This window comes from Sycon ciliatum, chromosome 7 (assembly GCF_964019385.1).
Source record: "Sycon ciliatum chromosome 7, ocSycCili1.1, whole genome shotgun sequence".
Taxonomy (NCBI): domain Eukaryota; kingdom Metazoa; phylum Porifera; class Calcarea; order Leucosolenida; family Sycettidae; genus Sycon; species Sycon ciliatum.
The window spans coordinates 6,175,609-6,190,093 of NC_088649.1; the positions used below are offsets into that span (position 1 = coordinate 6,175,609).

Sequence of the window (14,485 nt, forward strand, 5' to 3'; positions counted from 1 at the left end):
CTTCGCCAATCTACAAGCACTAATTTTAGTTGGTATTTCAAGGGAAGATGGGCGATTCCGAACAATCCTCTGTCCCCAGCAATGAAGGCAGCGATGCTGAGGCCAGTGAGGACGACCAACAGCCCACCGCCGCGTATGGTTGGGGCAGGGAGCCCAGATACTCTGCTGAGGAGCTGCCATCGCGTGTAACAAATGTTGAGGAAGAAGATGCTTCAGCAGCTGCGTCCGACAGAAGACGAGTAGCTTGGCCACCAGAATCTCGATTCGTTTGGGACTCCGACTGGTGCGAGCGTGGACAAAAGTGTATAGCCATGCCCAGCCTGCGGGAATGATTTTGCTGGTAGGATGCTGCCGTCGTTGTCGACAAGACGGCCCAAGGTTTCTTGCGTAGCGGACCTCGCAGATTACGAGATCGTATCCATTGCATTAGGCTGTGCCCATCACTGCTCTTCGAGGTTATCTCGACATGCAGAAGCCGCCAATGCCAGTGACAGAAGAGTCTGACATTAGGTAAGCCTCAATGCCTTGACTTGTCTTGTGAGGAGCGCGTATCAGCATGATACACTTATTCTTATTTTTTTGGGGAAATTTATTGTTGTCAGGCGCACTACAGCAGGCGTCGCACAAGAAAGACATTGTACTGGTAGTTATCACAAGTTTCATGCATGACACAAACAAATTTCTCTTTGCTCCGAGTATGTCTTGACTTATCTTGTGAGGATCGATGCGCGTAATGTTTTGTGGGTAACTTATTGTTGTCAGGCATAGCACGAACAACGTTGTTCTGTACTATAGTGCTATCACAAGTTTTCATGCATGACTCACATTTGTCTTTGTCATTTTCCCTTGGATTGGTACGAGATCTACAAAGTATGGTAGGTAGTGTTCTGTTGGTGAAGAGAGCACTGCACACAGTTTATGAGCACCATGGGTGCATTTGATCACACCCGAACCCATACTTTATCGTTTCAAGCGATAGACTTTGTCAATAAACTCGTTTTCTTGTATACCATGGCATGCAACGTACAAGCGTGGGGTCAAGAAAGTGTACACCAAAATAATGCACAAATTCTGGCAGGAGAGTAAGAAATCTGTACTTTCTGACCAAGACATCTCTGTACTAGTAGGTAATCGAACGCGTCCTAATCAGTATTCATCCCCCAGATCATTGGAATTCAATTTGAAATCAGCAATTATGGTAAATTCTACAAGACCCTCCATCTTTGTACCAGTGGACACTAAATTAGTATGGCGCGCGCACTGAAAGTGCAGGTAGGTACCGGTAGATGCAATACAGCGCATATGTAGAGTAAATGAGTATTTGACTATAATAATTATTACGGTACAGCAATGTGGTATGTGTACAAGCACGAAGCACTCATCATACACATTCCATATGACATTCTGTGTTTGTGTAGATCTCTACGCTATGCGGCACACAGGCAGTACACACTATGTACACGGCAAATTGGGCAAGCACGTTCGTTGTCGTCTTCCAGCCTGCGTTGTGAATACCATCAGGCAAAGATATCAATTCTGCACCACCTCAGCCTTCTCAGGAGGCTTCCACCTGGAATTTGGCAGGGAAACTCGCTTCTCCAAGGCAGGAACATCGAGGTTGCCATTTGCAACCGCTACCACCTCACACATGAGCTTGTCAACATACTCATAGCTCTTTCTGTCGTATAATTTCTATTTGGCCAGTCTTCTTTAGGGGCCGTCCAAGGTTACCAATAATATTTTTAAAACGAAATGTTTTCGTTTGTGGGTGGGTGGGTTTGACGGAGTTTCGTTTTGAAAATAATTATTGGTCTTTTTGGTTGTGCTGTGGCGACGGTTGACATTGACGTCGTCAAGAGCTGCGAGATGTGCGTGTCCAATCATCCCCAGAATTGAGAAACGAATGCGTTTGAGAATGTAGTTTGGCAGGACACTGTGATATACCTGCATGGCAAAAAGAATGTGGAGAAAACACACTTGCTTAGACAATATACTGCTGTATGAGAAAATGGAAACTTCACCGTACAGGACGACTCTTGTTCTCAATTGCATTGTTCGTTTCATTCCCTGTGTTGCCCATAAGAGACGGGAGCAAAAATGTTCAGCAGATGTTTGTTGTCTTCTGGCGTGGAGTGGCGGCATCATTAGATGTACACATAGTCATTTCACTAAGTACACCACTACTACAGCATATGTACTATCCTTAGGCTAGCGTGCGTGGGAGTGAGTTTGAGTATCTGAGTGCGTATGTGTGTGTGTTGTCGTGTTTGTGTGTGTGCACGCACACGCGCGCGCGCATGTGGGTGAAGGTGTGAGTGCATGTGTATAATATGTGTAGTTCCCACTGTATTCCTTGCACAATAGGTCTTCACTTACTTTTCTTTCGCATACAACCAGAACCCATTCCTTGTTCGAAATTGGATTTTTTTTGGCCTGGTGATCCCGCAAGCGTGGAACTCGGAGTGTAATAATTTTTTGTTTCACTTTGCTTGCACTATTCCTAGGCTGTTCAAACTTCTAACAACTGCTCTGAGTGATATGGTATTCATGCAACCATGCCTAGAAGTAGGGTAGCTGTTATAAATAGAGACATATCCACGCAATCAACTTACACTGGTTCAGTTTGGCAGGATTGGTGAGACAGTTCGTCGTGCATGCTGCCTGCACATCGCAAGCAAACAGTTCTGTAACCTTCGTACTTGCTGGGGGTCTGTCTGTTTGCGTCCCAGTTGATGACAGATGTGCACAGTTTGAGTACTGGTATGCGCAAAGTTACTGGGGTAATATCGTTCATCAGCTAGCTGCAGTCGGAGTTGATGGTGTGATGTACTCTTCTGATCCTGATGGGACGTATCTCGCCCTGCTTTCTCAGTTGTAGCTTGTTGAGTTCGCTTTGCTGGAGGCTCACGGTTCGGAGGGCACTGGTACACTGATGAGGGCTTTCCTGGACGGCGTACTCGTCAAAACTCAGCTCTCAAGTCCCTCTGGATCATAAATGCAGCGAGCAAACATAGCTCGTGCTGCGAAAATAGGCTTGACATTTTCACGACGCATTGCAACATCTCGGCGCTTTGCCAGGTCTCCATCCTTTGGGAATCTGAGAAAACTAACCCCAGGAGGATGATGTGATACTGGCACAATCAACAACACAACAATTTGGCATTGCAGCGGCTCAGGCGACTTGGCAAACTACTTTCTGAAGTGACTTTCGTCCTGAAGAAAGTGAGATTCAAAATCCAAGTATTTTCGCAACATGCCACAATGACGTCACACATACATTGGTATGGGGCGTGGCTAAAATTGAAATATCTCAAGAACGCTTTCTCGTAGAGACTTCGGACCAAGACCATTCGACTCAGCGCCCGAAACTCTACAGGCTATCAACTTTTCATTTTTTCGTGGAGTTCCCTTGAAATTTGAACAATGGGGAACCGAAGAACGAGCTCGAGTGGACGTTCTAGACGACAGAAAAGGAAATATTTTGGTCCAAAGCCAGTTGCTGCTGAAGTCGACGATGTCGTTGAGGTTCCTGAGGTCGCCAGTGATGTTGAAGTGACTGAGAAGAGCGCGTCCACGCGAAAGTTGAGCAGGAAGCCGGCCTATTTAGCTGATGAAAGCTTTGACAGCAGCGACGGCTCAGATGTGAACTCGAACCCAGACAGTTCTGAGGACGACGATACTGAGGCGTCTGAGGGATCTGGAGAAGAGATAGAAGAGGATTGCTTGCGGAGCAACAGAATTGTGTACCTGAAATGTCTTCAGGAGCTTCTGGACGTGGCCACTGTGTGTAGCGAGTGCAAATCTGGAAAAATAAATATTGTTGACTGCTGCGCCATTGGCCTCGCATCGGTGGTGCACGTGCAGTGCGACAATGTCTTATGCAGTCACAGTTGGAGATTTTAAAACCTATGCCTGAAAGAGAAGCGGTTCTTTGACGTCAACCGGCGATCAGTGTTAGCCATGCGGAGAATTGGCAAGGGACGTGCCGCTCTGAATAAGTTCTGCGGAACCATGGACATGCCCAGCCCTGTGAACACACATGCCTACACCCGTCACCAGGAAGCGCTCGTGATCGCTGCAGCCACTGTGGCTCATAAGAGCATGGTCAATGCTGCTGACGAGGTGAAGGTGCTGAATGGTTGCGACACAGTGGCGGTAACTTGCGATGGCACCTGGATGAGGCGCGGCTATACGTCTCTCTACGGTGTCTTTGCCTGTATATCGTGGAGAACAGGCTGTGTACTGGACATACACGTGAGCAGCAAGTACTGCCAGGAATGTGTCGTGTGGAACGACCGGAAGGAGTCCGGGAGAATTAGTGCAGCTGATTTCACTGCCTGGAAAGGTACCCACACCTGTGGAGTGAATACAGCGCAATCTGCACCAGCCATGGAGAGCGAGGCAGCTGTCATCATATGGAGTCGCTCTGTTGCTGATCGTGGTCTCCGGTATACAACGTACATCGGAGATGGCGACAGTAAGGCATTCAATTCTGTCGTTGAAGCTGACCCGTACAATGGTGTAGCCATTGAAAAGGAGGAGTGCATTGGACATGTACAGAAACGCATCGGAACGGGCTTGCGGGAGCTGAAGAAGACGATGAAGGGTACGAAATTGTCAGACGGCAAGGCGTTGTCTGGGAAAGGCCGGCTCACCGACAAAGCCATTGACACTCTCCAGACGTACTATGGATGGGCAGTGAGGGAGCACAGCAGAAGAGAAGGAGAAGAGAAAGAAAAGAAGAAGGCGAAAGAAGGGCTGGGAGGAGACCACTATTGAAGAGGAAGGAGATACTTATGGACCGGGCAAGTTTTAGTGCAGCTATCTGCCTGCATCGTGATGGTGCTGTATGAAAAGTGCTGAACATACCCTGAATATAGACCTAAATATACCCTGAATTTTCGCCATTTTTAGTGGTTTGTTGACACTCCGCGCAGTTTCCTGGCTCACTTGTACAGAATGGACATGCAAAAGTATACATTTTTGAAATCTGTGTGATGTCAGCTTGTGCGTTTGCCTATGGGCAGGAGATTTCTTCAATCCTGTGTGCATATTCTGCCCATTCCATCCATGAGGTAACTGCGTATGTGCGGTAGTGCAGCATGTGAGAGCTGTACCACTGCCACTGATGTTTAGGACTGTGTGATATTAGGCAAACGCACTGCGTGTACCTGTAATCTAAATATCTATGGCTGAAAGAGATGATTCTGATGAACTACATTCTGATAAAATTGCGCACCGTTTAGCTTTCGTCCGTTGTGCGATAATTATCCTTTTGTTGTCAAATCTTCCAACTTTCTTTGGTTTATTTTCATTCAGAGTGCCATTGATCTGTTGTATGTTATTCCATCAAGACATGGTAAAAATTTCTTCAAGAAATATTGAAGGAAACAGAAGTTGTGGTCGTTCGGACATGTACGGTCCAGTATGGCGTGCGCGAAGGGTCATTCCCCCCTTTTAATTATCAACAAGCATCCTGATTTACATTATTCAAGCGTTATGGCAAGATTGAGGTGCTGTATCTCTTTCTTGCTATTAAAATGGTTTGTAACGTGCTTTCGTGGATGCAGGGCTTCCTATTTGCGTCGCCGAGCACGCTAATCATTTCTTGATCAATGCCGCTTGCATGATTTGTAGGCTGGCTGCATCAATAATAGTGTGTTCTGCGTCGTTGGCAGGCATGCTTGGTAAATATTATTTTTTCCTTGTTTATAATAACGACCTACTTCTTGCGTAGGGATGAATAATTATCCGATTGACGATGGGAATTAACCGTATTGCGTGACTGATCCTTTCAATGTTCTAATCTTTCAAGTGACGTTTCCTTTTCTACCTGGACTCCTCCTTGTTTTCCCTTTTCTCTCTAGCTCCTCTCTTGTACCTTCTTGCTATTATTCACTTAAATCCGGGTGTTTTGAGTAAGTACAGTACCAGCTGGCACATCACAGGCTTCATAATAATCAAACCAGTACTGTGCTATCAGCAACAGCATACTGAGCATACTGCGTGCATGATTGATCTTGGGTTTTCCATTATTATTTGCCATGGCGATAGGCATTTCGCAAATCGGCCTGATTTTTTCGATCGGCTAAGAAAATGTCGGAATTCGGCCATATTATGACCCCCAAAGTCAGAATTCGGATCAAAGCAGTACTTGAAGTTACCGCTCCCAATACATGTGCAATGTTCATTTGCATGCACGCTTTGGAGGCACTAAAACAACGACGTTCGGCGAATTCGGCGCAATTATCGGCGATTTCTTCACAGCCATTGATTTCGTCGTCTTTTCTTCCTGGCCGATTTCGGAAATGTCTACAGTCGCAGTTATCTTTCGCAGTATACTGGCGACAGGAATTATATAACTTGTTACTATTACTACAACTTGTTATTGTACATAACTAGTCCATCATACATGATTGTGGAGTTCAGTAGGATGTTGGCGTTTCGGTTTGTCACAATTCGTCTTCGCTTAGCTTCTCCTTCTATGTTTATTACATACATGTAAACTAAGTTACTTGAGCCTCCAAAGTTCGGTGGTCTGTTGCTTTGCGTCGTCGAGTTGTAGTAAGGCCGGTCTGTCCAATAGTCTTACTAGTTTCGTCATCATCCAGTAACTTTCGGCATTCTTTGTTGCCGTGATGCGTAGCTCGTGCTCTTCTTCGTTGCGCTTTCCTTCCCCTCTTGGACCTTTCCGAACCTGAGCCTTCCAAGTTAGAAGGTTGTTGGTTTGCGCCTTGGAGAAGTGTTGGAGCTAGGTGTCACATCGCCGAATGTCTCAGTACTTCTTTGTCAGTTTTGTGCCATTTTGTCGCACCCGCTGACTGTATAAGATCTGGTTACGTTGGTGGCCAGTTAATCATAACTCGTAACATTGTGAAGAAGTTTGGAGGCTTCCTGCAGTTTCATAGTAGATACAATAGGGTGAACTCACCCATTCCACAATACTCTGCAAATGTCCGAACCATTCCATTATAATTATGCAAAAGCTTTACACCTGGCTTTTTGGGGGTTTTCCCGCCTCCCCTTTAGCAGAATAGATCGCGCGCTTCGGGCGGAACAGGCACATATTATTTAAACCGCCAGTTTGCAGGCTTAGGGACATCATTGACTACCTGAAGAAGGCCATTGGCCGAAACGTTGTCCATAAGGGAATGGTGTGGGGCATTTGTAGAGTATTGTGGAATGGGTGAGTCCCCCCAATTGTATCTATTGTAACATTGTGTTCTCGTTTTTCACCATAATTTATATGATACATGTACATTGTACATTGTATAACTCAATACTAGTACTACTTTTTAAAATTTCCTTGCAGAATTTTAAACTCTCAAAATAAAAATGAAAAACGTAAATGTTTGGCACCTATGAAGTCAGGGGATGGCCCACGCCTGGTTAAAAAATCAATGAGGAGCTAAATACAAAGAAAACGAACTGAAAATACAAAATTAAATGAAGCTTATTATCATGGGAAAACCATTACCAAAGAAACTGTACAATGTATATCGGTAATGTACACTGACATATACTCGTTTGTACTTTGGATTGGATTGGATTGGTTTATTTAATGTCGACTAACAAACAGGCAGTGTTGCCTTATTACATGAGATCGACTAAGTTACAGGCACGCAAATGTAAGAAAAAGGAAAATATTAAAAGAAAAAAGAAAAATAGAGTAGGATTTAAGAGAGCAGAGGAAAGATTGCATAATTATTTTATCAGTGAGCAACGTTTATATAATAGTCAGTGAATTTTCAGGTGGGGTAAGAGAGAGGTCCGGAATTGACCTGGTTTCTTCAGTGATCGTATAGATGCAGGCAACTTATTCCAGAGAGCGGGACATTGTTATGAAGGACTGCGTGTGGCGGCGGTAGATATGATCCTCGGGAAAAGAAGCAGGGGAACATCTGTGCTCCTCGTTCGACGGGTGTGTGACAGAGGTGTAACGAGGTCATGAAGAAGCACACTACCGTTATTATGAATTACATGAAAGGTTAGCAGGAGGAGTTTGCGGCAATACATTGATTGCAGGGGTTGAATGCTGAGGCTTTCATAAAGAGGTGCATTTGCAGACAGGAAGAGAGCAGAGCAGACAACACGAACAGCTCGCTTGAGAAGTTTCTCAAGACGATCACGTTGTGCAGAGGAAAGGGCAGAGGAAAAGCTGTTGCATGCATATTCGAACGTGGGTAAAATTATACATCTCAAGTAGGTTGAGCGGCATGGCATTGGGAGGCACTGCCTGTGTCGGAAGAGATAAGAATGGCAATCTTTGAGGACACTGTCTTGGCTACCATTGTGTTCCATTTCAGGTCGTCATCGATGTGCAAGCCCAGGTACTTGGCGCTTGTCACTTGCTGGAGGAGTGTGGCTGCACAGTGCACATTCAATGTCTTGTCGTCATGACGATTGGCAGGAATAAAATTAATAGTATTTGTGTTTTTCGACTTTTCAGGATTAGTTTGCGCTCACCAAGCCAGTTGCTGAGATGGGTGATGGCTGAAAACAGGTTGTGTGACAGCACTACCTTAGTACCTTGTCCTTCCTGCTATCGTGTAGCATGATGTCTGCTGCTGTCTCTGTAGATCTACGTTTTTTTGTAGTGATACGCACTAGCTATGTGCACTGTTGAGGGTCCATTATTTTGACAGTCTACAATATTATTATTTTGACAGTTGGGGAGTTGGGGACCGGTCGACCACTGCTGTAGATCTATATGTACATTGTAGTGGCTGGATGCCGATGGACGCACGTTGGGCAAGACAGGGGCGGGACACGGGCCAGGCCGGGAGCTGTTAACTGTGTGTGTCACTCAAAAATTAAAAAAATTCACGGTTCGCGTGAGACTCGGCTGGAAGCCGGGTTTTCCGCATCCGTAGGAACGCCACCACCCTTCAAGGATCAAGGCGCAGATGCAGCTCCTAAAGCGGTGGGAGGTGACACTCAAGGAGTAGTAAAAAACCGGTATTTTACGACTCCCCGTGTCACTCACCATGCATCACCCGGTAGGGCTGCGCGGAATATAATGATGCCCATACGCACCCGATAATTATTATGTTTTTGGGCATTTCCCGTGGAAATTCGATAGTATTCTCCAAAACATTGAAAAAACTCTCCAGAATTCCTCAAATCCATCCAACAAACCAGCACGAATCGTGCCTTGCGCATGCACTTTAGCATCCAAAAGGGACGGCCAGGCACTAGGCACCGGCGAATTTCCGGCATAATTATTGGCATAATTTTAGTGGTTGAAAATTTGGAGCATAATATGGCATCCTCTCGGAGGTAGGAGCATAACTACATGATTGTACCACGGTTCTAGTATGTAGGCTACACAATTGTGTACAATGCACCTGATCAGTGCTGGTGGTCTGCATGGCAAAGGGTTCAGAGGTCATGCAGATAGTGTTTTCAATGAAAACCAGTGTAGAAATCATGGCAATACATTATTTTATGCTCGAACTCGTCTTCTTCAAAGTTCTTTCTCACACTCAGTGACTGACACAGTACATGTAGCAGAAGATGCGAGTGAATCAGCCTTCATCAGGTATCCCGGGGGGGACGAGATAGTGGCGGGTTGGTTGGTTGGTTTTTATTTCACTTCGCACATTCAAACGGGATGACGACCCAATAAAATGACGGCGAAGGCTTGGCCTAGAAGTGGCTATGGAAGAACATAGTAAAAGCTATGGAAGCACATAGTAAGAGAATAGGATACTAATAACTGCGGGTAAACGGGGGGAGAGAGAGAATACGATGTATCTGTGATACTACGTGCGGGTTACTGAACTGCACGGGGAGGGAGAGCAGAGCGATCAGAAGCAGCAACTCGAACTACTCCCTACAGGCGTATGGTACACATGCATGATTAAACTCAGGTAGCCGGGTAATTGTGCGGACCTCACCAGGGAGAGCGTTCCACAGCAGAGCACCAGCAACAGAAAATCTCCGCTGACCGCGGCGGCTGCGGTTTGCCTGGCTTAGTAGGCCATTTGACTGCTGATGGCGGGTAGGGGTGCCTTGTGCCGGGGTCAGAAGCTGGGCGAGCACAGGGCTGGTGCGGGCGTGGATGCACCGCCAGATGGTGATCAATATGTTCTGCCTGTAGAGCTCGCTGACACGGTACAGGGAGTGAGCAGTGAGCAGCGGCTGCATGGCTGTCCGGGGCGGGTTGCCATCGATACAGCGGATGGCTCTGTTTTGCGTGGTTTGCACTGAACTTTGCAGTCGTTTCAGTTGACCCTCTCGCATTGCGGCTGAAAAACAGCAGGAGCCATAAAGCAGATCGGGCATTATGACCGCCTTCACATACACCTGACGAGAGCGTCTTGATAGGCTTCGGCGTGCCCGCCACAAGGCGCCAATTGTAGCAAGAAGGACCCATGAGTGTGTGTGATCCCCGGTAGCCTAATCGGTAGGGCACTGTCCCGGAAAGACAGGGGTGCTGGGTTCGAATCCCGCTCGTGGATCCTTCTTTTGCAACATTGGCGCCTGGCAATGGCTCGAACCCACGACCCATCGTACCCCCCGCGAGCTAGGTACGGCGTGAGGACACAGCCTGTTGGGGCGGGGGAGCAGTGTAGCAAGAAGGCGCACTCCAATGGACCAAGCGACTGTACCACAGTGGTTCGTGGTTCCTTGGGAGGTGCTGACTCCAGCTTGGCACAGCGGCGGGGTATTCCTGCTTGCCCAGTGCCGGTTCTACCTGGACATGAACCAGTGTCGGGCGATCTCATTCTCTCTTCTGCTGGCCGGCTGGAAAGGAGCCTCGATGCACGGTCTTTACCGGTAGCTGACAATGGTGAAATGGACAATACTAGAAATGACAAACAAATTGAACCCTTTAAAACCGGAGCTGATACCAACTTACCTGATGGACAGGAAGCGGTTGATCCGCATTCCGCTGTCGACACTTTTGCTCCGGTATGCTCGCCGGGCGTGTATGACACCGGGTCCTTGCCTGGGGGACCTGTGCGTGGTAATTCGGTACCAGCCACAAGTGACTTACACTCTGCTTCCCGGGAGACCAGGGGGCACACGTCCGGGGATGCTGTTGAAGTGAATACCGCTATGTCGACCTTGCGTGTGCAGGGCTTAGCTGATGTCCGGACCGGCTTGGATCTGCCCCAGCCGGAACCCATAGCTAGCTCCGACCCGTCGTTCAGGCTTGGTGATTTGTCTGCAGCGGAGACAGCTGGAGCCATAGAGGCTGCATATAACAAATGTGTTCACTTTCGCCCGAATGCTTTCTCTGTGCCGTCTGGAAATATTGGAAGACGATTTATCACTACCTTGACATCGTTCTATTCCTGCTTCGGAGATGGGGGATCGTATGAAATGATCGCACTCAAGATTGCAGCCGTCTACCAGATGCTAATGCTGCAGAAGCCGGACTGTGACAATAATAAATATGGTAAAATACTTGAGCGCCGCATGGACCAGTGGTCGAAGGGAGATTTTGCAGAGCTGCAACGGGAAGCGGACACCATACAGACCTCTCTTCTATCGTCCAAGAACAAACATAAACGTGATTCAGTGGGTCCGTCGGTTGACCCTGCTAGGCGTTTTGCAGATTATGTCACCGCGGGCAAAGTGGGCAAGGCGCTCCGTGGCTTGACAAGCGGTGATGATGGAGGCGTGCATCAGTTGGACGACGAGATTGACGGACGCACTGTCCGGGATATCCTGAAAGACAAACATCCACCCGCAGAGCCGATGAGCGAGGACGCCGTTATTGGTGGTGATCCACCTGCTCCACCTCATCCGATCTATTTCAGCAGCCTTGGACGTCAGTCGATTAAGAGTGCAGCGCTCGGTACGCAGGGTGCTGCGGGGCCGAGTGGTGTTGACGCCGAGAACTGGAGGCATTTTTGCGCTAGTTTCTCTGACGCCTCCCAGGGCCTTTGCGATGCACTAGCATCGTGTGCAAGGCGTTTAGCCTCCACGTACGTGCACCCAGCATCTTTGTCGGCTTTCACTGCGTGCAGATTGATAGCGTTGGACAAGCAACCCGGTGTCCGGCCGATTGGAATAGGTGAGGTCGCTCGACGCATTATAAGCAAGGCCATCCTCTCCGTCGTAGGCCAAGCCGTTCAGGAGGCGGTTGGGTGTATACAGCTATGCGCTGGCCAGGATTGCGGTATAGAGGCGGGAATACATGCGATGCAGCAGGCCTTTGAGCTGGATGACACCGAAGGAATTCTGATGGCGGATGCAAGTAATGCGTTCAACAGACTAAATCGACAGACTTGCTTAAGAAATGTTCGGCACTTGTGTCCATCACTTGCTACCGTTCTTATTAATACCTACCGTGATCCAGCTCATCTCTACGTGGACGGTGAAAGTATCCTGTCGCAAGAAGGGACAACACAGGGTGATCCCCTTGCAATGTACATGTACGCGTTGGGAATAATGCCCTTGATACGTTTGGCGGATGAGGCGGGTGCGGTGCAGTCATGGTTCGCGGACGATTCATCCGCTGCTGCTCGTCTTCGCAGACTCCGTCTATGGTGGGACATAATGGACAAGAGAGGACCGGCATATGGATATTACGTAAACCCAAAGAAATCGGTCCTTGTCGTCAAGGAAAGGTGTTACCAGGAGGCGACTGAATTGTTTCGAGACACTGGTGTAATGATAACGGACGAGGGATCACGATATCTTGGCGCAGCAATCGGAAGGGACAGCTTTCTTCAAAGCTATATCAAAACAAAGGTGGACGAATGGATGGGGGAACTGAAGAAGCTAGCAGTATTTGCACAAACCCAGCCGCAGGCTGCGTATTCTGCGTATGTGACGGGCCTCAGGGGTAGATGGGCGTTCCTCTGTCGTACCATGAAGGTACCCGAACCCATGTTCCAACCGCTGGAGGACATTGTGAAGTCTGAACTGATTCCCGCCTTAACTTGCCGTGCACCCCCAGGCGACACCCTCCGACGGCTTATGGCTTTGCCGTGTCGTCTGGGTGGGCTCGGTTTGATTAACCCTGTGTCCCTATGCCAACAATACGACTCGTCGGTTCGGATGACCAACCCTTTGTCTCGGAGAATCTTGTCAGGGGATGGCTCCATCGGTGACTCGGTAGTGTTAATCAGATCGGCCAAGAGAGACGCCAAGGCATCTTCTCGACGTCATCAGAAACTGGAATTCGACGCGATATCGGGCAGTGCGTCGGAGTCGCTACGACATGTCATAGACGTCGCGAAGGAGAAAGGGTCGTCGAGCTGGCTGACGTGCCGTCCACTTAAGAAATATCATTTTAATTTAACAAAGGGAGAGTTTTGGGACGGACTCTGCCTCCGTTACGGATGGACACCGGCCAGGGTACCGTCACACTGCTCTTGCGGCCAAGAGGCAACTGTCGCGCATTCCCTGTCGTGCCCCTATGGAGGGTTTCCCTCCATTAGACACAATGGTATTCGGGACGTCACGGCCCGGCTGCTGGACGAGGTGTGCACCAGTGTGTCCATCGAGCCCTTGCTGCAACCGCTGACGGGGGAGCGTCTTCGCTACCGGACCGCAAATGTGGAAGACCGTGCCCGGTTGGATGTCGCTGCCAATGGTTTGTGGGGCAGTCGTTTTGAGCGTACACTTATTGATATACGGGTTTTTAATCCTCACTCACGCTCAAATCGATCTGCACCACATACTATTGTGTATCAGCGACATGAAAAAGAAAAGAGAAGGCACTATGAGGAGCGGGTGAGGCAGGTTGAGCAAGCCTCCTTTGTTCCGGCGGTCATGTCAGCCAGTGGCGGAATGGGTCCAGCATCAACAGCACTGTACAAACGAATTGCTCATCTGTTGGCGGAGAAGAGGGGTGAGCATTACTCTCATGTTATGGCATTTGTTAGATGCAGGATTTCCTTCAGCCTTCTGAAATCCTGTATCATGTGCATTCGCGGTTGTAGGCGTTTAAATTTTGGTTTGAAATTTGCACCCTCCTGCGGAGCCCACGCTGCTTTGGCAGTGGCGGAGGCTCGCTTGCCGACGTAACCGTCGGAGATCATCATGAACAATGGACTGACTAATTATTCACTTGTCCTGTCTTTATAAATAACATGTTATTGCATAAAAAAAAAAAAAAAAAAAAGCAAGAAGGACCCATGAGTGTGTGTGATCCCCGGTAGCCTAATCGGTAGGGCACTGTCCCGGAAAGACAGGGGTGCTGGGTTCGAATCCCGCTCGTGGATCCTTCTTTTGCAACACAATTTTCTTGGCAACCTTGGTGACCACATAGTTTACATGGGTAGTCCGCAAAACTCCGTGTACATGTACATGCACATTACATTTGAACATTATGCAAGTTACGAAGTCATGACCAGTCTGGATTTTAGCAGCCATAATATGACTGCAGGCTACGGGTATTGCTCTAAATTGATGTATAGTTGATGTTCGGTCATGATGGAAGGAGAAGTGGAGCTACGGGAGAGATGAGCTGATTATTCGCAGGGTGAGGGCCAGGGTGACATCGGATGGACGAGTATGATGA

General features: G+C 48.1%; 1 long non-coding RNA gene across 1 annotated transcript; it reads left to right on the forward strand.

Moving 5' to 3' along the window:
• The first annotated feature begins 422 nt into the window (after nt 1-422).
• Nucleotides 423-2,107, forward strand: LOC135820825 (uncharacterized). Its single transcript, XR_010554213.1, has 2 exons — nt 423-510; nt 1,419-2,107. It is a non-coding gene; the product is annotated as an uncharacterized LOC135820825 (long non-coding RNA).
• Nucleotides 2,108-14,485: the final 12,378 nt, after the last annotated feature.